Genomic DNA, 23,836 nt, shown 5'->3' on the forward strand with positions numbered 1-23,836 from the left:
GTATTGGAAAGGCATTAGTGCTATGACAGGGTCTGAAGAAGAAGAAGAAGAAGAAGACGGAAAAAAATATATATAAAAAGAAAAAGAGAGAGAGAGAGAGACTGACTTAGTGAGCGAGTGAGTGAGAGAGTGAGAGTGAGTGAGAGTGAATGAGTGAGTGAGTGATTGAGTGAGTGAGTGAGTGAGAACAAATGAGTTAAAGCAAGTGAGTGAGAGAGATCGAATGAATGAAAGTCTGAATGACAGAAAGAAAAAAGGATGAAGAAAGAAGCATGAAGAAAAAAAAATGTATATGGAGTTGCTGACATGAGTGCAATCTACAAAGCCGTTGAGGCTGATCCTCATGGGAGGATTATTGCACCAGGACCCTTAGCACTTTTAAAATGCCATTCAATGCCACGGGCTAGATGTAAACTGCAGATGACCATGTTGTGGTAGTTACCATGGATACCCAAGTGATGTGTGAGCTAACACATAGGCCCAACAGATTCCAAGAAGGCCAGAATCACCAGCGGCACCACCATCGATTGTCAGGTCACCCGGATTCAGCAAATACCAGAGTCCAAAATGATGCAGGTTTATACTGTTAATTTTCAGTTTATCGTTACAGTTGGTGTTATTCCATGTCGGAAGGGACGCAGCTACAGCCAGTGGGGTAACTAGAGACAGGCAGGCAGCTATGTGCAACAAAGGTAGGCGTGTTGTTTTCATATGCAGATCTGAAATATTGTCTTATATGCAAGAGGGGGAGTGATGGGGGTTCAGGCAAAAGCCAGGCTATGGATTGCATTGCTAAATGCTCCATCAGAGTGCAATGGTCGCCTGTCCTTTTTTTAAGTGATGATGTGGGTTTAGCCTGTGCTGTATGTATGTATGGGTGGCTGACTGCCACCCACCCAGAGAGTGTATGGGAGGCTGGTTGGCTGCCAGCCTTCCTTCCATTCCTATGAGTAATGTGAGTGCTCATGAAGGGGACATGGTTGGGTCCACCCCTTTCCCGGTTATCCCCTCTAGGCCTTTTGGCTTAGATCAAGTGTAAAAAAAAGAAAGGATCTTGCGACAGATCGCATCCTGAGGCACATTTTTTTTTTTGTGTGAATACTTGCACTTGGGTGACTTGTGAGCACATACTGATACATACGTTCCCTATCTGGGGACCATAAATTAAATGGATTTTTGAGAAAGGGAGCTGATTTGGAAGCTTGCTTCTGTCGCCCTATGCATTGACCCGATGTGGCAGTATCTTCGGGTAGTGAACAGTGCACCACCCCATTCCAGTGTTAAACAAGAAAGATTCTCATTTAATCCTCCGTGGGTGAGAATTTGAGTTTGAGAATTGGAGACCAAAATAATGAGTTGCACTGACTGGTTTATGAACGTCTATTCATTTAGCGTTTTAATGACCATGTTTGCACACTGATTGGTGTAAAAAAATAAAATAAAACTAAATAATAATAATCTAGCACACCTGTGCAGGTTTGACATGACATGACAGGTAGCTGTCTTGTGGGTGGTGCTGAATCCTGTTAAATGACGTGAGGGTCTCATGCCTATACACAAGGGTGTGTCATTGCTGTTGCTTGACCATGCATTGGTTTCTGTGGTCAGTGAATGATAAAAACAAAATTTACCATCCATTGATGGATGGGAAATCCGCCATGAGGCATTTGTTTTTAGAAACTGCTGCTCACAACCAATGTTGCAATGGAGTGTCTCCATCTGCTGGTGGTATTGGAAAGGCATTAGTGCTATGACAGGGTCTGAAGAAGAAGAAGAAGAAGAAGAAGAAGAAGAAGAAGAAGACGGAAAAAAATATATATAAAAAGAAAAAGAGAGAGAGACTGACTTAGTGAGCGAGTGAGTGAGAGAGAGTGAGAGTGAGTGAGAGTGAATGAGTGAGTGAGTGATTGAGTGAGTGAGTGAGTGAGAACAAATGAGTTAAAGCAAGTGAGTGAGAGAGATCGAATGAATGAAAGTCTGAATGACAGAAAGAAAAAAGGATGAAGAAAGAAGCATGAAGAAAAAAAAATGTATATGGAGTTGCTGACATGAGTGCAATCTACAAAGCCGTTGAGGCTGATCCTCATGGGAGGATTATTGCACCAGGACCCTTAGCACTTTTAAAATGCCATTCAATGCCACGGGCTAGATGTAAACTGCAGATGACCATGTTGTGGTAGTTACCATGGATACCCAAGTGATGTGTGAGCTAACACATAGGCCCAACAGATTCCAAGAAGGCCAGAATCACCAGCGGCACCACCATCGATTGTCAGGTCACCCGGATTCAGCAAATACCAGAGTCCAAAATGATGCAGGTTTATACTGTTAATTTTCAGTTTATCGTTACAGTTGGTGTTATTCCATGTCGGAAGGGACGCAGCTACAGCCAGTGGGGTAACTAGAGACAGGCAGGCAGCTATGTGCAACAAAGGTAGGCGTGTTGTTTTCATATGCAGATCTGAAATATTGTCTTATATGCAAGAGGAGGAGTGATGGGGGTTCAGGCAAAAGCCAGGCTATGGATTGCATTGCTAAATGCTCCATCAGAGTGCAATGGTCGCCTGTCCTTTTTTTAAATGATGATGTGGGTTTAGCCTGTGCTGTATGTATGTATGGGTGGCTGACTGCCACCCACCCAGAGAGTGTATGGGAGGCTGGTTGGCTGCCAGCCAGCCTTCCTTCCATTCCTATGAGTAATGTGAGTGCTCATGAAGGGGACATGGTTGGGTCCACCCCTTTCCCGGTTATCCCCTCTAGGCCTTTTGGCTTAGATCAAGTGTAAAAAAAGAAAGGATCTTGCGACAGATCGCATCCTGAGGCACGTTTTTTTTTTTGTGTGAATACTTGCACTTGGGTGACTTGTGAGCACATACTGATACATACGTTCCCTATCTGGGGACCATAAATTAAATGGATTTTTGAGAAAGGGAGCTGATTTGGAAGCTTGCTTCTGTCGCCCTATGCATTGACCCGATGTGGCAGTATCTTCGGGTAGTGAACAGTGCACCACCCCATTCCAGTGTTAAACAAGAAAGATTCTCATTTAATCCTCCGTGGGTGAGAATTTGAGTTTGAGAATTGGAGACCAAAATGATGAGTTGCACTGACTGGTTTATGAACGTCTATTCATTTAGCGTTTTAATGACCATGTTTGCACACTGATTGGTGTAAAAAAATAAAATAAAACTAAATAATAATAATCTAGCACACCTGTGCAGGTTTGACATGACATGACAGGTAGCTGTCTTGTGGGTGGTGCTGAATCCTGTTAAATGACGTGAGGGTCTCATGCCTATACACAAGGGTGTGTCATTGCTGTTGCTTGACCATGCATTGGTTTCTGTGGTCAGAGAATGATAAAAACAAAATTTACCATCCATTGATGGATGGGAAATCCGCCATGAGGCATTTGTTTTTAGAAACTGCTGCTCACAACCAATGTTGCAATGGAGTGTCTCCATCTGCTGGTGGTATTGGAAAGGCATTAGTGCTATGACAGGGTCTGAAGAAGAAGAAGAAGAAGAAGAAGACGGAAAAAAATATATATAAAAAGAAAAAGAGAGAGAGAGAGAGACTGACTTAGTGAGCGAGTGAGTGAGAGAGTGAGAGTGAGTGAGAGTGAATGAGTGAGTGAGTGATTGAGTGAGTGAGTGAGTGAGAACAAATGAGTTAAAGCAAGTGAGTGAGAGAGATCGAATGAATGAAAGTCTGAATGACAGAAAGAAAAAAGGATGAAGAAAGAAGCATGAAGAAAAAAAAATGTATATGGAGTTGCTGACATGAGTGCAATCTACAAAGCCGTTGAGGCTGATTCTCATGGGAGGATTATTGCACCAGGACCCTTAGCACTTTTAAAATGCCATTCAATGCCACGGGCTAGATGTAAACTGCAGATGACCATGTTGTGGTAGTTACCATGGATACCCAAGTGATGTGTGAGCTAACACATAGGCCCAACAGATTCCAAGAAGGCCAGAATCACCAGCGGCACCACCATCGATTGTCAGGTCACCCGGATTCAGCAAATACCAGAGTCCAAAATGATGCAGGTTTATACTGTTAATTTTCAGTTTATCGTTATAGTTGGTGTTATTCCATGTCGGAAGGGACGCAGCTACAGCAAGTGGGGTAACTAGAGACAGGCAGGCAGCTATGTGCAACAAAGGTAGGCGTGTTGTTTTCATATGCAGATCTGAAATATTGTCTTATATGCAAGAGGAGGAGTGATGGGGGTTCAGGCAAAAGCCAGGCTATGGATTGCATTGCTAAATGCTCCATCAGAGTGCAATGGTCGCCTGTCCTTTTTTTAAGTGATGATGTGGGTTTAGCCTGTGCTGTATGTATGTATGGGTGGCTGACTGACACCCACCCAGAGAGTGTATGGGAGGCTGGTTGGCTGCCAGCCTTCCTTCCATTCCTATGAGTAATGTGAGTGCTCATGAAGGGGACATGGTTGGGTCCACCCCTTTCCCGGTTATCCCCTCTAGGCCTTTTGGCTTAGATCAAGTGTAAAAAAAGAAAGGATCTTGCGACAGATCGCATCCTGAGGCACGTTTTTTTTTTGTGTGAATACTTGCACTTGGGTGACTTGTGAGCACATACTGATACATACGTTCCCTATCTGGGGACCATAAATTAAATGGATTTTTGAGAAAGGGAGCTGATTCGGAAGCTTGCTTCTGTCGCCCTATGCATTGACCCGATGTGGCAGTATCTTCCGGTAGTGAACAGTGCACCACCCCATTCCAGTGTTAAACAAGAAAGATTCTCATTTAATCCTCCGTGGGTGAGAATTTGAGTTTGAGAATTGGAGACCAAAATGATGAGTTGCACTGACTGGTTTATGAACGTCTATTCATTTAGCGTTTTAATGACCATGTTTGCACACTGATTGGTGTAAAAAAATAAAATAAAACTAAATAATAATAATCTAGCACACCTGTGCAGGTTTGACATGACATGACAGGTAGCTGTCTTGTGGGTGGTGCTGAATCCTGTTAAATGACGTGAGGGTCTCATGCCTATACACAAGGGTGTGTCATTGCTGTTGCTTGACCATGCATTGGTTTCTGTGGTCAGTGAATGATAAAAACAAAATTTACCATCCATTGATGGATGGGAAATCCGCCATGAGGCATTTGTTTTTAGAAACTGCTGCTCACAACCAATGTTGCAATGGAGTGTCTCCATCTGCTGGTGGTATTGGAAAGGCATTAGTGCTATGACAGGGTCTGAAGAAGAAGAAGAAGAAGACGGAAAAAAATATATATAAAAAGAAAAAGAGAGAGAGAGAGAGAGAGACTGACTTAGTGAGCGAGTGAGTGAGAGAGTGAGAGTGAGTGAGAGTGAATGAGTGAGTGAGTGATTGAGTGAGTGAGTGAGTGAGTGAGAACAAATGAGTTAAAGCAAGTGAGTGAGAGAGATCGAATGAATGAAAGTCTGAATGACAGAAAGAAAAAAAGGATGAAGAAAGAAGCATGAAGAAAAAAAAATGTATATGGAGTTGCTGACATGAGTGCAATCTACAAAGCCGTTGAGGCTGATCCTCATGGGAGGATTATTGCACCAGGACCCTTAGCACTTTTAAAATGCCATTCAATGCCACGGGCTAGATGTAAACTGCAGATGACCATGTTGTGGTAGTTACCATGGATACCCAAGTGATGTGTGAGCTAACACATAGGCCCAACAGATTCCAAGAAGGCCAGAATCACCAGCGGCACCACCATCGATTGTCAGGTCACCCGGATTCAGCAAATACCAGAGTCCAAAATGATGCAGGTTTATACTGTTAATTTTCAGTTTATCGTTACAGTTGGTGTTATTCCATGTCGGAAGGGACGCAGCTACAGCCAGTGGGGTAACTAGAGACAGGCAGGCAGCTATGTGCAACAAAGGTAGGCGTGTTGTTTTCATATGCAGATCTGAAATATTGTCTTATATGCAAGAGGAGGAGTGATGGGGGTTCAGGCAAAAGCCAGGCTATGGATTGCATTGCTAAATGCTCCATCAGAGTGCAATGGTCGCCTGTCCTTTTTTTAAGTGATGATGTGGGTTTAGCCTGTGCTGTATGTATGTATGGGTGGCTGACTGCCACCCACCCAGAGAGTGTATGGGAGGCTGGTTAGCTGCCAGCCTTCCTTCCATTCCTATGAGTAATGTGAGTGCTCATGAAGGGGACATGGTTGGGTCCACCTCTTTCCCGGTTATCCCCTCTAGGCCTTTTGGCTTAGATCAAGTGTAAAAAAAGAAAGGATCTTGCGACAGATCGCATCCTGAGGCACGTTTTTTTATGTGTGAATACTTGCACTTGGGTGACTTGTGAGCACATACTGATACATACGTTCCCTATCTGGGGACCATAAATTAAATGGATTTTTGAGAAAGGGAGCTGATTTGGAAGCTTGCTTCTGTCACCCTATGCATTGACCCGATGTGGCAGTATCTTCGGGTAGTGAACAGTGCACCACCCCATTCCAGTGTTAAACAAGAAAGATTCTCATTTAATCCTCCGTGGGTGAGAATTTGAGTTTGAGAATTGGAGACCAAAATGATGAGTTGCACTGACTGGTTTATGAACGTCTATTCATTTAGCGTTTTAATGACCATGTTTGCACACTGATTGGTGTAAAAAAATAAAATAAAACTAAATAATTATAATCTAGCACACCTGTGCAGGTTTGACATGACATGACAGGTAGCTGTCTTGTGGGTGGTGCTGAATCCTGTTAAATGACGTGAGGGTCTCATGCCTATACACAAGGGTGTGTCATTGCTGTTGCTTGACCATTCATTGGTTTCTGTGGTCAGTGAATGATAAAAACAAAATTTACCATCCATTGATGGATGGGAAATCCGCCATGAGGCATTTGTTTTTAGAAACTGCTGCTCACAACCAATGTTGCAATGGAGTGTCTCCATCTGCTGGTGGTATTGGAAAGGCATTAGTGCTATGACGGGGTCTGAAGAAGAAGAAGAAGAAGAAGACGGAAAAAAATATATATAAAAAGAAAAAGAGAGAGAGAGAGAGAGACTGACTTAGTGAGCGAGTGAGTGAGAGAGTGAGAGTGAGTGAGAGTGAATGAGTGAGTGAGTGATTGAGTGAGTGAGTGAGTGAGTGAGAACAAATGAGTTAAAGCAAGTGAGTGAGAGAGATCGAATGAATGAAAGTCTGAATGACAGAAAGAAAAAAGGATGAAGAAAGAAGCATGAAGAAAAAAAAAATGTATATGGAGTTGCTGACATGAGTGCAATCTACAAAGCCGTTGAGGCTGATCCTCATGGAAGGATTATTGCACCAGGACCCTTAGCACTTTTAAAATGCCATTCAATGCCACGGGCTAGATGTAAACTGCAGATGACCATGTTGTGGTAGTTACCATGGATACCCAAGTGATGTGTGAGCTAACACATAGGCCCAACAGATTCCAAGAAGGCCAGAATCACCAGCGGCACCACCATCGATTGTCAGGTCACCCGGATTCAGCAAATACCAGAGTCCAAAATGATGCAGGTTTATACTGTTAATTTTCAGTTTATCGTTACAGTTGGTGTTATTCCATGTCGGAAGGGACGCAGCTACAGCCAGTGGGGTAACTAGAGACAGGCAGGCAGCTATGTGCAACAAAGGTAGGCGTGTTGTTTTCATATGCAGATCTGAAATATTGTCTTATATGCAAGAGGAGGAGTGATGGGGGTTCAGGCAAAAGCCAGGCTATGGATTGCATTGCTAAATGCTCCATCAGAGTGCAATGGTCGCCTGTCCTTTTTTTAAGTGATGATGTGGGTTTAGCCTGTGCTGTATGTATGTATGGGTGGCTGACTGCCACCCACCCAGAGAGTGTATGGGAGGCTGGTTGGCTGCCAGCCTTCCTTCCATTCCTATGAGTAATGTGAGTGCTCATGAAGGGGACATGGTTGGGTCCACCCCTTTCCCGGTTATCCCCTCTAGGCCTTTTGGCTTAGATCAAGTGTAAAAAAAGAAAGGATCTTGCGACAGATCGCATCCTGAGGCACGTTTTTTTTTGTGTGAATACTTGCACTTGGGTGACTTGTGAGCACATACTGATACATACGTTCCCTATCTGGGGACCATAAATTAAATGGATTTTTGAGAAAGGGAGCTGATTTGGAAGCTTGCTTCTGTCGCCCTATGCATTGACCCGATGTGGCAGTATCTTCGGGTAGTGAACAGTGCACCACCCCATTCCAGTGTTAAACAAGAAAGATTCTCATTTAATCCTCCGTGGGTGAGAATTTGAGTTTGAGAATTGGAGACCAAAATGATGAGTTGCACTGACTGGTTTATGAACGTCTATTCATTTAGCGTTTTAATGACCATGTTTGCACACTGATTGGTGTAAAAAAATAAAATAAAACTAAATAATAATAATCTAGCACACCTGTGCAGGTTTGACATGACATGACAGGTAGCTGTCTTGTGGGTGGTGCTGAATCCTGTTAAATGACGTGAGGGTCTCATGCCTATACACAAGGGTGTGTCATTGCTGTTGCTTGACCATGCATTGGTTTCTGTGGTCAGTGAATGATAAAAACTAAATTTACCATCCATTGATGGATGGGAAATCCGCCATGAGGCATTTGTTTTTAGAAACTGCTGCTCACAACCAATGTTGCAATGGAGTGTCTCCATCTGCTGGTGGTATTGGAAAGGCATTAGTGCTATGACAGGGTCTGAAGAAGAAGAAGAAGAAGACGGAAAAAAATATATATAAAAAGAAAAAGAGAGAGAGAGAGACTGACTTAGTGAGCAAGTGAGTGAGAGAGTGAGAGTGAGTGAGAGTGAATGAGTGAGTGATTGAGTGAGTGAGTGAGTGAGAACAAATGAGTTAAAGCAAGTGAGTGAGAGAGATCGAATGAATGAAAGTCTGAATGACAGAAAGAAAAAAGGATGAAAAAAGAAGCATGAAGAAAAAAAAATGTATATGGAGTTTCTGACATGAGTGCAATCTACAAAGCCGTTGAGGCTGATCCTCATGGGAGGATTATTGCACCAGGACCCTTAGCACTTTTAAAATGCCATTCAATGCCACGGGCTAGATGTAAACTGCAGATGACCATGTTGTGGTAGTTACCATGGATACCCAAGTGATGTGTGAGCTAACACATAGGCCCAACAGATTCCAAGAAGGCCAGAATCACCAGCGGCACCACCATCGATTGTCAGGTCACCCGGATTTAGCAAATACCAGAGTCCAAAATGATGCAGGTTTATACTGTTAATTTTCAGTTTATCGTTACAGTTGGTGTTATTCCATGTCGGAAGGGACGCAGCTACAGCCAGTGGGGTAACTAGAGACAGGCAGGCAGCTATGTGCAACAAAGGTAGGCGTGTTGTTTTCATATGCAGATCTGAAATATTGTCTTATATGCAAGAGGAGGAGTGATGGGGGTTCAGGCAAAAGCCAGGCTATGGATTGCATTGCTAAATGCTCCATCAGAGTGCAATGGTCGCCTGTCCTTTTTTTAAGTGATGATGTGGGTTTAGCCTGTGCTGTATGTATGTATGGGTGGCTGACTGCCACTCACCCCGAGAGTGTATGGGAGGCTGGTTGGCTGCCAGCCTTCCTTCCATTCCTATGAGTAATGTGAGTGCTCATGAAGGGGACATGGTTGGGTCCACCCCTTTCCCGGTTATCCCCTCTAGGCCTTTTGGCTTAGATCAAGTGTAAAAAAAGAAAGGATCTTGCGACAGATCGCATCCTGAGGCACGTTTTGTTTTTTGTGTGAATACTTGCACTTGGGTGACTTGTGAGCACATACTGATACATACGTTCCCTATCTGGGGACCATAAATTAAATGGATTTTTGAGAAAGGGAGCTGATTTGGAAGCTTGCTTCTGTCGCCCTATGCATTGACCCGATGTGGCAGTATCTTCGGGTAGTGAACAGTGCACCACCCCATTCCAGTGTTAAACAAGAAAGATTCTCATTTAATCCTCCGTGGGTGAGAATTTGAGTTTGAGAATTGGAGACCAAAATGATGAGTTGCACTGACTGGTTTATGAACGTCTATTCATTTAGCGTTTTAATGACCATGTTTGCACACTGATTGGTGCAAAAAAATAAAATAAAACTAAATAATAATAATCTAGCACACCTGTGCAGGTTTGACATGACATGACAGGTAGCTGTCTTGTGGGTGGTGCTGAATCCTGTTAAATGACGTGAGGGTCTCATGCCTATACACAAGGGTGTGTCATTGCTGTTGCTTGACCATGCATTGGTTTCTGTGGTCAGTGAATGATAAAAACTAAATTTACCATCCATTGATGGATGGGAAATCCGCCATGAGGCATTTGTTTTTAGAAACTGCTGCTCACAACCAATGTTGCAATGGAGTGTCTCCATCTGCTGGTGGTATTGGAAAGGCATTAGTGCTATGACAGGGTCTGAAGAAGAAGAAGAAGAAGAAGACGGAAAAAAATATATATAAAAAGAAAAAGAGAGAGAGAGAGAGACTGACTTAGTGAGCGAGTGAGTGAGAGAGTGAGAGTGAGTGAGAGTGAATGAGTGAGTGAGTGATTGAGTGAGTGAGTGAGTGAGTGAGAACAAATGAGTTAAAGCAAGTGAGTGAGAGAGATCGAATGAATGAAAGTCTGAATGACAGAAAGAAAAAAGGATGAAGAAAGAAGCATGAAGAAAAAAAAATGTATATGGAGTTGCTGACATGAGTGCAATCTACAAAGCCGTTGAGGCTGATCCTCATGGGAGGATTATTGCACCAGGACCCTTAGCACTTTTAAAATGCCATTCAATGCTACGGGCTAGATGTAAACTGCAGATGACCATGTTGTGGTAGTTACCATGGATACCCAAGTGATGTGTGAGCTAACACATAGGCCCAACAGATTCCAAGAAGGCCAGAATCACCAGCGGCACCACCATCGGTTGTCAGGTCACCCGGATTCAGCAAATACCAGAGTCCAAAATGATGCAGGTTTATACTGTTAATTTTCAGTTTATCGTTACAGTTGGTGTTATTCCATGTCGGAAGGGACGCAGCTACAGCCAGTGGGGTAACTAGAGACAGGCAGGCAGCTATGTGCAACAAAGGTAGGCGTGTTGTTTTCATATGCAGATCTGAAATATTGTCTTATATGCAAGAGGAGGAGTGATGGGGGTTCAGGCAAAAGCCAGGCTATGGATTGCATTGCTAAATGCTCCATCAGAGTGCAATGGTCGCCTGTCCTTTTTTTAAGTGATGATGTGGGTTTAGCCTGTGCTGTATGTATGTATGGGTGGCTGACTGCCACCCACCCAGAGAGTGTATGGGAGGCTGGTTGGCTGCCAGCCTTCCTTCCATTCCTATGAGTAATGTGAGTGCTCATGAAGGGGACATGGTTGGGTCCACCCCTTTCCCGGTTATCCCCTCTAGGCCTTTTGGCTTAGATCAAGTGTAAAAAAAAGAAAGGATCTTGCGACAGATCGCATCCTGAGGCACGTTTTTTTTTGTGTGAATACTTGCACTTGGGTGACTTGTGAGCACATACTGATACATACGTTCCCTATCTGGGGACCATAAATTAAATGGATTTTTGAGAAAGGGAGCTGATTTGGAAGCTTGCTTCTGTCGCCCTATGCATTGACCTGATGTGGCAGTATCTTCGGGTAGTGAACAGTGCACCACCCCATTCCAGTGTTAAACAAGAAAGATTCTCATTTAATCCTCCGTGGGTGAGAATTTGAGTTTGAGAATTGGAGACCAAAATGATGAGTTGCACTGACTGGTTTATGAACGTCTATTCATTTAGCGTTTTAATGACCATGTTTGCACACTAATTGGTGTAAAAAAAATAAAATAAAACTAAATAATAATAATCTAGCACACCTGTGCAGGTTTGACATGACATGACAGGTAGCTGTCTTGTGGGTGGTGCTGAATCCTGTTAAATGACGTGAGGGTCTCATGCCTATACACAAGGGTGTGTCATTGCTGTTGCTTGACCATGCATTGGTTTCTGTGGTCAGTGAATGATAAAAACAAAATTTACCATCCATTGATGGATGGGAAATCCGCCATGAGGCATTTGTTTTTAGAAACTGCTGCTCACAACCAATGTTGCAATGGAGTGTCTCCATCTGCTGGTGGTATTGGAAAGGCATTAGTGCTATGACAGGGTCTGAAGAAGAAGAAGAAGAAGAAGACGAAAAAAAAATATATAAAAAGAAAAAGAGAGAGAGAGAGAGAGACTGACTTAGTGAGCGAGTGAGTGAGAGAGTGAGAGTGAGTGAGAGTGAATGAGTGAGTGAGTGAGTGATTGAGTGAGTGAGTGAGTGAGTGAGAACAAATGAGTTAAAGCAAGTGAGTGAGAGAGATCGAATGAATGAAAGTCTGAATGACAGAAAGAAAAAAGAATGAAGAAAGAAGCATGAAGAAAAAAAAATGTAACTGGAGTTGCTGACATGAGTGCAATCTACAAAGCCGTTGAGGCTGATCCTCATGGGAGGATTATTGCACCAGGACCCTTAGCACTTTTAAAATGCCATTCAATGCCACTTCTAGGGCTAGATGTAAACTGCAGATGAGCATGTTGTGGTAGTTACCATGGATACCCAAGTGATGTGTGAGCTAACACATAGGCCCAACAGATTCCAAGAAGGCCAGAATCACCAGCGGCACCACCATCGATTGTCAGGTCACCCGGATTCAGCAAATACCAGAGTCCAAAATGATGCAGGTTTATACTGTTAATTTTCAGTTTATCGTTACAGTTGGTGTTATTCCATGTCGGAAGGGACGCAGCTACAGCCAGTGGGGTAACTAGAGACAGGCAGGCAGCTATGTGCAACAAAGGTAGGCGTGTTGTTTTCATATGCAGATCTGAAATATTGTCTTATATGCAAGAGGAGGAGTGATGGGGGTTCAGGCAAAAGCCAGGCTATGGATTGCATTGCTAAATGCTCCATCAGAGTGCAATGGTCGCCTGTCCTTTTTTTAAGTGATGATGTGGGTTTAGCCTGTGCTGTATGTATGTATGGGTGGCTGACTGCCACCCACCCAGAGAGTGTATGGGAGGCTGGTTGGCTGCCAGCCTTCCTTCCATTCCTATGAGTAATGTGAGTGCTCATGAAGGTGACATGGTTGGGTCCACCCCTTTCCCGGTTATCCGCTCTAGGCCTTTTGGCTTAGATCAAGTGTAAAAAAAGAAAGGACCTTGCGACAGATCGCATCCTGAGGCACGTTTTTTTTTTTGTGTGAATACTTGCACTTGGGTGACTTGTGAGCACATACTGATACATACGTTCCCTATCTGGGGACCATAAATTAAATGGATTTTTGAGAAAGGGAGCTGATTTGGAAGCTTGCTTCTGTCGCCCTATGCATTGACCCGATGTGGCAGTATCTTCGGGTAGTGAACAGTGCACCACCCCATTCCAGTGTTAAACAAGAAAGATTCTCATTTAATCCTCCGTGGGTGAGAATTTGAGTTTGAGAATTGGAGACCAAAATGATGAGTTGCACTGACTGGTTTATGAACGTCTATTCATTTAGCGTTTTAATGACCATGTTTGCACACTGATTGGTGTAAAAAAATAAAATAAAACTAAATAATAATAATCTAGCACACCTGTGCAGGTTTGACATGATATGACAGGTAGCTGTCTTGTGGGTGGTGCTGAATCCTGTTAAATGACGTGAGGGTCTCATGCCTATACACAAGGGTGTGTCATTGCTGTTGCTTGACCATGCATTGGTTTCTGTGGTCAGTGAATGATAAAAACAAAATTTACCATCCATTGATGGATGGGAAATCCGCCATGAGGCATTTGTTTTTAGAAACTGCTGCTCACAACCAATGTTGCAATGGAGTGTCTCCATCTGCTGGTGGTATTGGAAAGGCATTAGTGCTATGACAGGGTCTGAAGAAGAAGAAGAAGAAGAAGAAGAAGAAGAAGAAGACGGAAAAAAATATATATAAAAAGAAAAAGAGAGAGAGAGAGAGAGACTGACTTAGTGTGAGAGTGAGAGTGAATGAGTGAGTGATTGAGTGAGTGAGTGAGTGAGAACAAATGAGTTAAAGCAAGTGAGTGAGAGAGATCGAATGAATGAAAGTCTGAATGACAGAAAGAAAAAAGGATGAAGAAAGAAGCATGAAGAAAAAAAAATGTATATGGAGTTGCTGACATGAGTGCAATCTACAAAGCCTTTGAGGCTGATCCTCATGGGAGGATTATTGCACCAGGACCCTTAGCACTTTTAAAATGCCATTCAATGCCACTTCTAGGGCTAGATGTAAACTGCAGATGACCATGTTGTGGTAGTTACCATGGATACCCAAGTGATGTGTGAGCTAACACATAGGCCCAACAGATTCCAAGAAGGCCAGAATCACCAGCGGCACCACCATCGATTGTCAGGTCACCCGGATTCAGCAAATACCAGAGTCCAAAATGATGCAGGTTTATACTGTTAATTTTCAGTTTATCGTTACAGTTGGTGTTATTCCATGTCGGAAGGGACGCAGCTACAGCCAGTGGGGTAACTAGAGACAGGCAGGCAGCTATGTGCAACAAAGGTAGGCGTGTTGTTTTCATATGCAGATCTGAAATATTGTCTTATATGCAAGAGGAGGAGTGATGGGGGTTCAGGCAAAAGCCAGGCTATGGATTGCATTGCTAAATGCTCCATCAGAGTGCAATGGTCGCCTGTCCTTTTTTTAAGTGATGATGTGGGTTTAGCCTGTGCTGTATGTATGTATGGGTGGCTGACTGCCACCCACCCAGAGAGTGTATGGGAGGCTGGTTGGCTGCCAGCCTTCCTTCCATTCCTATGAGTAATGTGAGTGCTCATGAAGGGGACATGGTTGGGTCCACCCCTTTCCCGATTATCCCCTCTAGGCCTTTTGGCTTAGATCAAGTGTAAAAAAAGAAAGGATCTTGCGACAGATCGCATCCTGAGGCACGTTTTTTTTTTTGTGTGAATACTTGCACTTGGGTGACTTGTGAGCACATACTGATACATACGTTCCCTATCTGGGGACCATAAATTAAATGGATTTTTGAGAAAGGGAGCTGATTTGGAAGCTTGCTTCTGTCACCCTATGCATTGACCCGATGTGGCAGTATCTTCGGGTAGTGAACAGTGCACCACCCCATTCCAGTGTTAAACAAGAAAGATTCTTATTTAATCCTCCGTGGGTGAGAATTTGAGTTTGAGAATTGGAGACCAAAATGATGAGTTGCACTGACTGGTTTATGAACGTCTATTCATTTAGCGTTTTAATGACCATGTTTGCACACTGATTGGTGTAAAAAAATAAAATAAAACTAAATAATAATAATCTAGCACACCTGTGCAGGTTTGACATGACATGACAGGTAGCTGTCTTGTGGGTGGTGCTGAATCCTGTTAAATGACGTGAGGGTCTCATGCCTATACACAAGGGTGTGTCATTGCTGTTGCTTGACCATTCATTGGTTTCTGTGGTCAGTGAATGATAAAAACAAAATTTACCATCCATTGATGGATGGGAAATCCGCCATGAGGCATTTGTTTTTAGAAACTGCTGCTCACAACCAATGTTGCAATGGAGTGTCTCCATCTGCTGGTGGTATTGGAAAGGCATTAGTGCTATGACAGGGTCTGAAGAAGAAGAAGAAGAAGAAGACGGAAAAAAATATATATAAAAAGAAAAAGAGAGAGAGACTGACTTAGTGAGCGAGTGAGTGAGAGAGTGAGAGTGAGTGAGAGTGAATGAGTGAGTGATTGAGTGAGTGAGAACAAATGAGTTAAAGCAAGTGAGTGAGAGAGATCGAATGAATGAAAGTCTGAATGACAGAAAGAAAAAAGGATGAAGAAAGAAGCATGAAGAAAAAAATAATGTATATGGAGTTGCTGACATGAGTGCAATCTACAAAGCCGTTGAGGCTGATCCTCATGGAAGGATTATTGCACCAGGACCCTTAGCACTTTTAAAATGCCATTCAATGCCACGGGCTAGATGTAAACTGCAGATGACCATGTTGTGGTAGTTACCATGGATACCCAAGTGATGTGTGAGCTAACACATAGGCCCAACAGATTCCAAGAAGGCCAGAATCACCAGCGGCACCACCATCGATTGTCAGGTCACCCGGATTCAGCAAATACCAGAGTCCAAAATGATGCAGGTTTATACTGTTAATTTTCAGTTTATCGTTACAGTTGGTGTTATTCCATGTCGGAAGGGACGCAGCTACAGCCAGTGGGGTAACTAGAGACAGGCAGGCAGCTATGTGCAACAAAGGTAGGCGTGTTGTTTTCATATGCAGATCTGAAATATTGTCTTATATGCAAGAGGAGGAGTGATGGGGGTTCAGGCAAAAGCCAGGCTATGGATTGCATTGCTAAATGCTCCATCAGAGTGCAATGGTCGCCTGTCCTTTTTTTAAGTGATGATGTGGGTTTAGCCTGTGCTGTATGTATGTATGGGTGGCTGACTGCCACCCACCCAGAGAGTGTATGGGAGGCTGGTTGGCTGCCAGCCTTCCTTCCATTCCTATGAGTAATGTGAGTGCTCATGAAGGGGACATGGTTGGGTCCACCCCTTTCCCGGTTATCCCCTCTAGGCCTTTTGGCTTAGATCAAGTGTAAAAAAAGAAAGGATCTTGCGACAGATCGCATCCTGAGGCAGGTTTTTTTTGTGTGAATACTTGCACTTGGGTGACTTGTGAGCACATACTGATACATACGTTCCCTATCTGGGGACCATAAATTAAATGGATTTTTGAGAAAGGGAGCTGATTTGGAAGCTTGCTTCTGTCGCCCTATGCATTGACCCGATGTGGCAGTATCTTCGGGTAGTGAACAGTGCACCACCCCATTCCAGTGTTAAACAAGAAAGATTCTCATTTAATCCTCCGTGGGTGAGAATTTGAGTTTGAGAATTGGAGACCAAAATGATGAGTTGCACTGACTGGTTTATGAACGTCTATTCATTTAGCGTTTTAATGACCATGTTTGCACACTGATTGGTGTAAAAAAATAAAATAAAACTAAATAATAATAATCTAGCACACCTGTGCAGGTTTGACATGACATGACAGGTAGCTGTCTTGTGGGTGGTGCTGAATCCTGTTAAATGACGTGAGGGTCTCATGCCTATACACAAGGGTGTGTCATTGCTGTTGCTTGACCATGCATTGGTTTCTGTGGTCAGTGAATGATAAAAACTAAATTTACCATCCATTGATGGATGGGAAATCCGCCATGAGGCATTTGTTTTTAGAAACTGCTGCTCACAACCAATGTTGCAATGGAGTGTCTCCATCTGCTGGTGGTATTGGAAAGGCATTAGTGCTATGACAGGGTCTGAAGAAGAAGAAGAAGAAGAAGACGGAAAAAAATATATATAAAAAGAAAAAGAGAGAGAGAGAGAGACTGACTTAGTGAGCGAGTGAGTGAGAGAGTGAGAGTGAGTGAGAGTGAATGAGTGAGTGAGTGATTGAGTGAGTGAGTGAGTGAGTGAGTGAGAACAAATGAGTTAAAGCAAGTGAGTGAGAGAGATCGAATGAATGAAAGTCTGAATGACAGAAAGAAAAAAGGATGAAGAAAGAAGCATGAAGAAAAAAAAATGTATATGGAGTTGCTGACATGAGTGCAATCTACAAAGCCGTTGAGGCTGATCCTCATGGGAGGATTATTGCACCAGGACCCTTAGCACTTTTAAAATGCCATTCAATGCTACGGGCTAGATGTAAACTGCAGATGACCATGTTGTGGTAGTTACCATGGATACCCAAGTGATGTGTGAGCTAACACATAGGCCCAACAGATTCCAAGAAGGCCAGAATCACCAGCGGCACCACCATCGGTTGTCAGGTCACCCGGATTCAGCAAATACCAGAGTCCAAAATGATGCAGGTTTATACTGTTAATTTTCAGTTTATCGTTACAGTTGGTGTTATTCCATGTCGGAAGGGACGCAGCTACAGCCAGTGGGGTAACTAGAGACAGGCAGGCAGCTATGTGCAACAAAGGTAGGCGTGTTGTTTTCATATGCAGATCTGAAATATTGTCTTATATGCAAGAGGAGGAGTGATGGGGGTTCAGGCAAAAGCCAGGCTATGGATTGCATTGCTAAATGCTCCATCAGAGTGCAATGGTCGCCTGTCCTTTTTTTAAGTGATGATGTGGGTTTAGCCTGTGCTGTATGTATGTATGGGTGGCTGACTGCCACCCACCCAGAGAGTGTATGGGAGGCTGGTTGGCTGCCAGCCTTCCTTCCATTCCTATGAGTAATGTGAGTGCTCATGAAGGGGACATGGTTGGGTCCACCCCTTTCCCGGTTATCCCCTCTAGGCCTTTTGGCTTAGATCAAGTGTAAAAAAAAGAAAGGATCTTGCGACAGATCGCATCCTGAGGCCCGTTTTTTTTTGTGTGAATACTTGCACTTGGGTGACTTGTGAGCACATACTGATACATACGTTCCCTATCTGGGGACCATAAATTAAATGGATTTTTGAGAAAGGGAGCTGATTTGGAAGCTTGCTTCTGTCGCCCTATGCATTGACCTGATGTGGCAGTATCTTCGGGTAGTGAACAGTGCACCACCCCATTCCAGTGTTAAACAAGAAAGATTCTCATTTAATCCTCCGTGGGTGAGAATTTGAGTTTGAGAATTGGAGACCAAAATGATGAGTTGCACTGACTGGTTTATGAACGTCTATTCATTTAGCGTTTTAATGACCATGTTTGCACACTAATTGGTGTAAAAAAAATAAAATAAAACTAAATAATAATAATCTAGCACACCTGTGCAGGTTTGACATGACATGACAGGTAGCTGTCTTGTGGGTGGTGCTGAATCCTGTTAAATGACGTGAGGGTCTCATGCCTATACACAAGGGTGTGTCATTGCTGTTGCTTGACCATGCATTGGTTTCTGTGGTCAGTGAATGATAAAAACAAAATTTACCATCCATTGATGGATGGGAAATCCGCCATGAGGCATTTGTTTTTAGAAACTGCTGCTCACAACCAATGTTGCAATGGAGTGTCTCCATCTGCTGGTGGTATTGGAAAGGCATTAGTGCTATGACAGGGTCTGAAGAAGAAGAAGAAGAAGAAGACGAAAAAAAAATATATAAAAAGAAAAAGAGAGAGAGAGAGAGAGACTGACTTAGTGAGCGAGTGAGTGAGAGAGTGAGAGTGAGTGAGAGTGAATGAGTGAGTGAGTGAGTGATTGAGTGAGTGAGTGAGTGAGTGAGAACAAATGAGTTAAAGCAAGTGAGTGAGAGAGATCGAATGAATGAAAGTCTGAATGACAGAAAGAAAAAAGAATGAAGAAAGAAGCATGAAGAAAAAAAAATGTAACTGGAGTTGCTGACATGAGTGCAATCTACAAAGCCGTTGAGGCTGATCCTCATGGGAGGATTATTGCACCAGGACCCTTAGCACTTTTAAAATGCCATTCAATGCCACTTCTAGGGCTAGATGTAAACTGCAGATGAGCATGTTGTGGTAGTTACCATGGATACCCAAGTGATGTGTGAGCTAACACATAGGCCCAACAGATTCCAAGAAGGCCAGAATCACCAGCGGCACCACCATCGATTGTCAGGTCACCCGGATTCAGCAAATACCAGAGTCCAAAATGATGCAGGTTTATACTGTTAATTTTCAGTTTATCGTTACAGTTGGTGTTATTCCATGTCGGAAGGGACGCAGCTACAGCCAGTGGGGTAACTAGAGACAGGCAGGCAGCTATGTGCAACAAAGGTAGGCGTGTTGTTTTCATATGCAGATCTGAAATATTGTCTTATATGCAAGAGGAGGAGTGATGGGGGTTCAGGCAAAAGCCAGGCTATGGATTGCATTGCTAAATGCTCCATCAGAGTGCAATGGTCGCCTGTCCTTTTTTTAAGTGATGATGTGGGTTTAGCCTGTGCTGTATGTATGTATGGGTGGCTGACTGCCACCCACCCAGAGAGTGTATGGGAGGCTGGTTGGCTGCCAGCCTTCCTTCCATTCCTATGAGTAATGTGAGTGCTCATGAAGGTGACATGGTTGGGTCCACCCCTTTCCCGGTTATCCGCTCTAGGCCTTTTGGCTTAGATCAAGTGTAAAAAAAGAAAGGACCTTGCGACAGATCGCATCCTGAGGCACGTTTTTTTTTTTGTGTGAATACTTGCACTTGGGTGACTTGTGAGCACATACTGATACATACGTTCCCTATCTGGGGACCATAAATTAAATGGATTTTTGAGAAAGGGAGCTGATTTGGAAGCTTGCTTCTGTCGCCCTATGCATTGACCCGATGTGGCAGTATCTTCGGGTAGTGAACAGTGCACCACCCCATTCCAGTGTTAAACAAGAAAGATTCTCATTTAATCCTCCGTGGGTGAGAATTTGAGTTTGAGAATTGGAGACCAAAATGATGAGTTGCACTGACTGGTTTATGAACGTCTATTCATTTAGCGTTTTAATGACCATGTTTGCACACTGATTGGTGTAAAAAAATAAAATAAAACTAAATAATAATAATCTAGCACACCTGTGCAGGTTTGACATGATATGACAGGTAGCTGTCTTGTGGGTGGTGCTGAATCCTGTTAAATGACGTGAGGGTCTCATGCCTATACACAAGGGTGTGTCATTGCTGTTGCTTGACCATGCATTGGTTTCTGTGGTCAGTGAATGATAAAAACAAAATTTACCATCCATTGATGGATGGGAAATCCGCCATGAGGCATTTGTTTTTAGAAACTGCTGCTCACAACCAATGTTGCAATGGAGTGTCTCCATCTGCTGGTGGTATTGGAAAGGCATTAGTGCTATGACAGGGTCTGAAGAAGAAGAAGAAGAAGAAGAAGAAGAAGAAGAAGACGGAAAAAAATATATATAAAAAGAAAAAGAGAGAGAGAGAGAGAGACTGACTTAGTGTGAGAGTGAGAGTGAATGAGTGAGTGATTGAGTGAGTGAGTGAGTGAGTGAGAACAAATGAGTTAAAGCAAGTGAGTGAGAGAGATCGAATGAATGAAAGTCTGAATGACAGAAAGAAAAAAGGATGAAGAAAGAAGCATGAAGAAAAAAAAATGTATATGGAGTTGCTGACATGAGTGCAATCTACAAAGCCTTTGAGGCTGATCCTCATGGGAGGATTATTGCACCAGGACCCTTAGCACTTTTAAAATGCCATTCAATGCCACTTCTAGGGCTAGATGTAAACTGCAGATGACCATGTTGTGGTAGTTACCATGGATACCCAAGTGATGTGTGAGCTAACACATAGGCCCAACAGATTCCAAGAAGGCCAGAATCACCAGCGGCACCACCATCGATTGTCAGGTCACCCGGATTCAGCAAATACCAGAGTCCAAAATGATGCAGGTTTATACTGTTAATTTTCAGTTTATCGTTACAGTTGGTGTTATTCCATGTCGGAAGGGACGCAGCTACAGCCAGTGGGGTAACTAGAGACAGGCAGGCAGCTATGTGCAACAAAGGTAGGCGTGTTGTTTTCATATGCAGATCTGAAATATTGTCTTATATGCAAGAGGAGGAGTGATGGGGGTTCAGGCAAAAGCCAGGCTATGGATTGCATTGCTAAATGCTCCATCAGAGTGCAATGGTCGCCTGTCCTTTTTTTAAGTGATGATGTGGGTTTAGCCTGTGCTGTATGTATGTATGGGTGGCTGACTGCCACCCACCCAGAGAGTGTATGGGAGGCTGGTTGGCTGCCAGCCTTCCTTCCATTCCTATGAGTAATGTGAGTGCTCATGAAGGGGACATGGTTGGGTCCACCCCTTTCCCGATTATCCCCTCTAGGCCTTTTGGCTTAGATCAAGTGTAAAAAAAGAAAGGATCTTGCGACAGATCGCATCCTGAGGCACGTTTTTTTTTTTGTGTGAATACTTGCACTTGGGTGACTTGTGAGCACATACTGATACATACGTTCCCTATCTGGGGACCATAAATTAAATGGATTTTTGAGAAAGGGAGCTGATTTGGAAGCTTGCTTCTGTCACCCTATGCATTGACCCGATGTGGCAGTATCTTCGGGTAGTGAACAGTGCACCACCCCATTCCAGTGTTAAACAAGAAAGATTCTTATTTAATCCTCCGTGGGTGAGAATTTGAGTTTGAGAATTGGAGACCAAAATGATGAGTTGCACTGACTGGTTTATGAACGTCTATTCATTTAGCGTTTTAATGACCATGTTTGCACACTGATTGGTGTAAAAAAATAAAATAAAACTAAATAATAATAATCTAGCACACCTGTGCAGGTTTGACATGACATGACAGGTAGCTGTCTTGTGGGTGGTGCTGAATCCTGTTAAATGACGTGAGGGTCTCATGCCTATACACAAGGGTGTGTCATTGCTGTTGCTTGACCATTCATTGGTTTCTGTGGTCAGTGAATGATAAAAACAAAATTTACCATCCATTGATGGATGGGAAATCCGCCATGAGGCATTTGTTTTTAGAAACTGCTGCTCACAACCAATGTTGCAATGGAGTGTCTCCATCTGCTGGTGGTATTGGAAAGGCATTAGTGCTATGACAGGGTCTGAAGAAGAAGAAGAAGAAGAAGACGGAAAAAAATATATATAAAAAGAAAAAGAGAGAGAGAGAGAGAGAGACTGACTTAGTGAGTGAGAGAGTGAGAGTGAGTGAGAGTGAATGAGTGAGTGAGTGATTGAGTGAGTGAGTGAGTGAGAACAAATGAGTTAAAGCAAGTGAGTGAGAGAGATCGAATGAATGAAAGTCTGAATGACAGAAAGAAAAAAGGATGAAGAAAGAAGCATGAAGAAAAAAAAATGTATATGGAGTTGCTGACATGAGTGCAATCTACAAAGCCGTTGAGGCTGATCCTCATGGAAGGATTATTGCACCAGGACCCTTAGCACTTTTAAAATGCCATTCAATGCCACTTCTAGGGCTAGATGTAAACTGCAGATGACCATGTTGTGGTAGTTACCATGGATACCCAAGTGATGTGTGAGCTAACACATAGGCCCAACAGATTCCAAGAAGGCCAGAATCACCAGCGGCACCACCATCGGTTGTCAGGTCACCCGGATTCAGCAAATACCAGAGTCCAAAATGATGCAGGTTTATACTGTTAATTTTCAGTTTATCGTTACAGTTGGTGTTATTCCATGTCGGAAGGGACGCAGCTACAGCCAGTGGGGTAACTAGAGACAGGCAGGCAGCTATGTGCAACAAAGGTAGGCGTGTTGTTTTCATATGCAGATCTGAAATATTGTCTTATATGCAAGAGGAGGAGTGATGGGGGTTCAGGCAAAAGCCAGGCTATGGATTGCATTGCTAAATGCTCCATCAGAGTGCAATGGTCGCCTGTCCTTTTTTTAAGTGATGATGTGGGTTTAGCCTGTGCTGTATGTATGTATGGGTGGCTGACTGCCACCCACCCAGAGAGTGTATGGGAGGCTGGTTGGCTGCCAGCCTTCCTTCCATTCCTATGAGTAATGTGAGTGCTCATGAAGGGGACATTGTTGGGTCCACCCCTTTCCCGGTTATCCCCTCTAGGCATTTTGGCTTAGATCAAGTGTAAAAAAAGAAAGGATCTTGCGACAGATCGCATCCTGAGGCACGTTTTTTTTTGTGTGAATACTTGCACTTGGGTGACTTGTGAGCACATACTGATACATACGTTCCCTATCTGGGGACCATAAATTAAATGGATTTTTGAGAAAGGGAGCTGATTTGGAAGCTTGCTTCTGTCGCCCTATGCATTGACCCGATGTGGCAGTATCTTCGGGTAGTGAACAGTGCACCACCCCATTCCAGTGTTAAACAAGAAAGATTCTCATTTAATCCTCCGTGGGTGAGAATTTGAGTTTGAGAATTGGAGACCAAAAT

The 23,836-nt window shown here is 43.4% G+C and overlaps 14 pseudogenes; all 14 read left to right on the forward strand.

Moving 5' to 3' along the window:
* Positions 1–1,003: 1,003 nt before the first annotated feature.
* On the forward strand, positions 1,004–1,270 carry LOC130288696 (U2 spliceosomal RNA; annotated as a pseudogene).
* Positions 1,271–2,749: 1,479 nt separating this feature from the next.
* Positions 2,750–3,015, forward strand: LOC130288253 (U2 spliceosomal RNA; annotated as a pseudogene).
* Positions 3,016–4,479: 1,464 nt separating this feature from the next.
* LOC130289749 (U2 spliceosomal RNA) lies at positions 4,480–4,744 on the forward strand (annotated as a pseudogene).
* A 1,467-nt stretch (positions 4,745–6,211) lies between these two features.
* On the forward strand, positions 6,212–6,475 carry LOC130289338 (U2 spliceosomal RNA; annotated as a pseudogene).
* Positions 6,476–7,943: 1,468 nt separating this feature from the next.
* On the forward strand, positions 7,944–8,207 carry LOC130285920 (U2 spliceosomal RNA; annotated as a pseudogene).
* A 1,452-nt stretch (positions 8,208–9,659) lies between these two features.
* On the forward strand, positions 9,660–9,925 carry LOC130288381 (U2 spliceosomal RNA; annotated as a pseudogene).
* A 1,465-nt stretch (positions 9,926–11,390) lies between these two features.
* On the forward strand, positions 11,391–11,655 carry LOC130289374 (U2 spliceosomal RNA; annotated as a pseudogene).
* A 1,476-nt stretch (positions 11,656–13,131) lies between these two features.
* On the forward strand, positions 13,132–13,397 carry LOC130289653 (U2 spliceosomal RNA; annotated as a pseudogene).
* A 1,457-nt stretch (positions 13,398–14,854) lies between these two features.
* On the forward strand, positions 14,855–15,120 carry LOC130289356 (U2 spliceosomal RNA; annotated as a pseudogene).
* Positions 15,121–16,564: 1,444 nt separating this feature from the next.
* LOC130288954 (U2 spliceosomal RNA) lies at positions 16,565–16,827 on the forward strand (annotated as a pseudogene).
* Positions 16,828–18,296: 1,469 nt separating this feature from the next.
* LOC130289373 (U2 spliceosomal RNA) lies at positions 18,297–18,561 on the forward strand (annotated as a pseudogene).
* Positions 18,562–20,037: 1,476 nt separating this feature from the next.
* Positions 20,038–20,303, forward strand: LOC130289655 (U2 spliceosomal RNA; annotated as a pseudogene).
* Positions 20,304–21,764: 1,461 nt separating this feature from the next.
* Positions 21,765–22,030, forward strand: LOC130289357 (U2 spliceosomal RNA; annotated as a pseudogene).
* Positions 22,031–23,492: 1,462 nt separating this feature from the next.
* LOC130289824 (U2 spliceosomal RNA) lies at positions 23,493–23,756 on the forward strand (annotated as a pseudogene).
* The last annotated feature ends 80 nt before the right edge of the window (positions 23,757–23,836 follow it).

This window comes from Hyla sarda, chromosome 8, assembly GCF_029499605.1.
Source record: "Hyla sarda isolate aHylSar1 chromosome 8, aHylSar1.hap1, whole genome shotgun sequence".
In the NCBI taxonomy this organism is placed as follows: Eukaryota; Metazoa; Chordata; class Amphibia; order Anura; family Hylidae; genus Hyla; species Hyla sarda.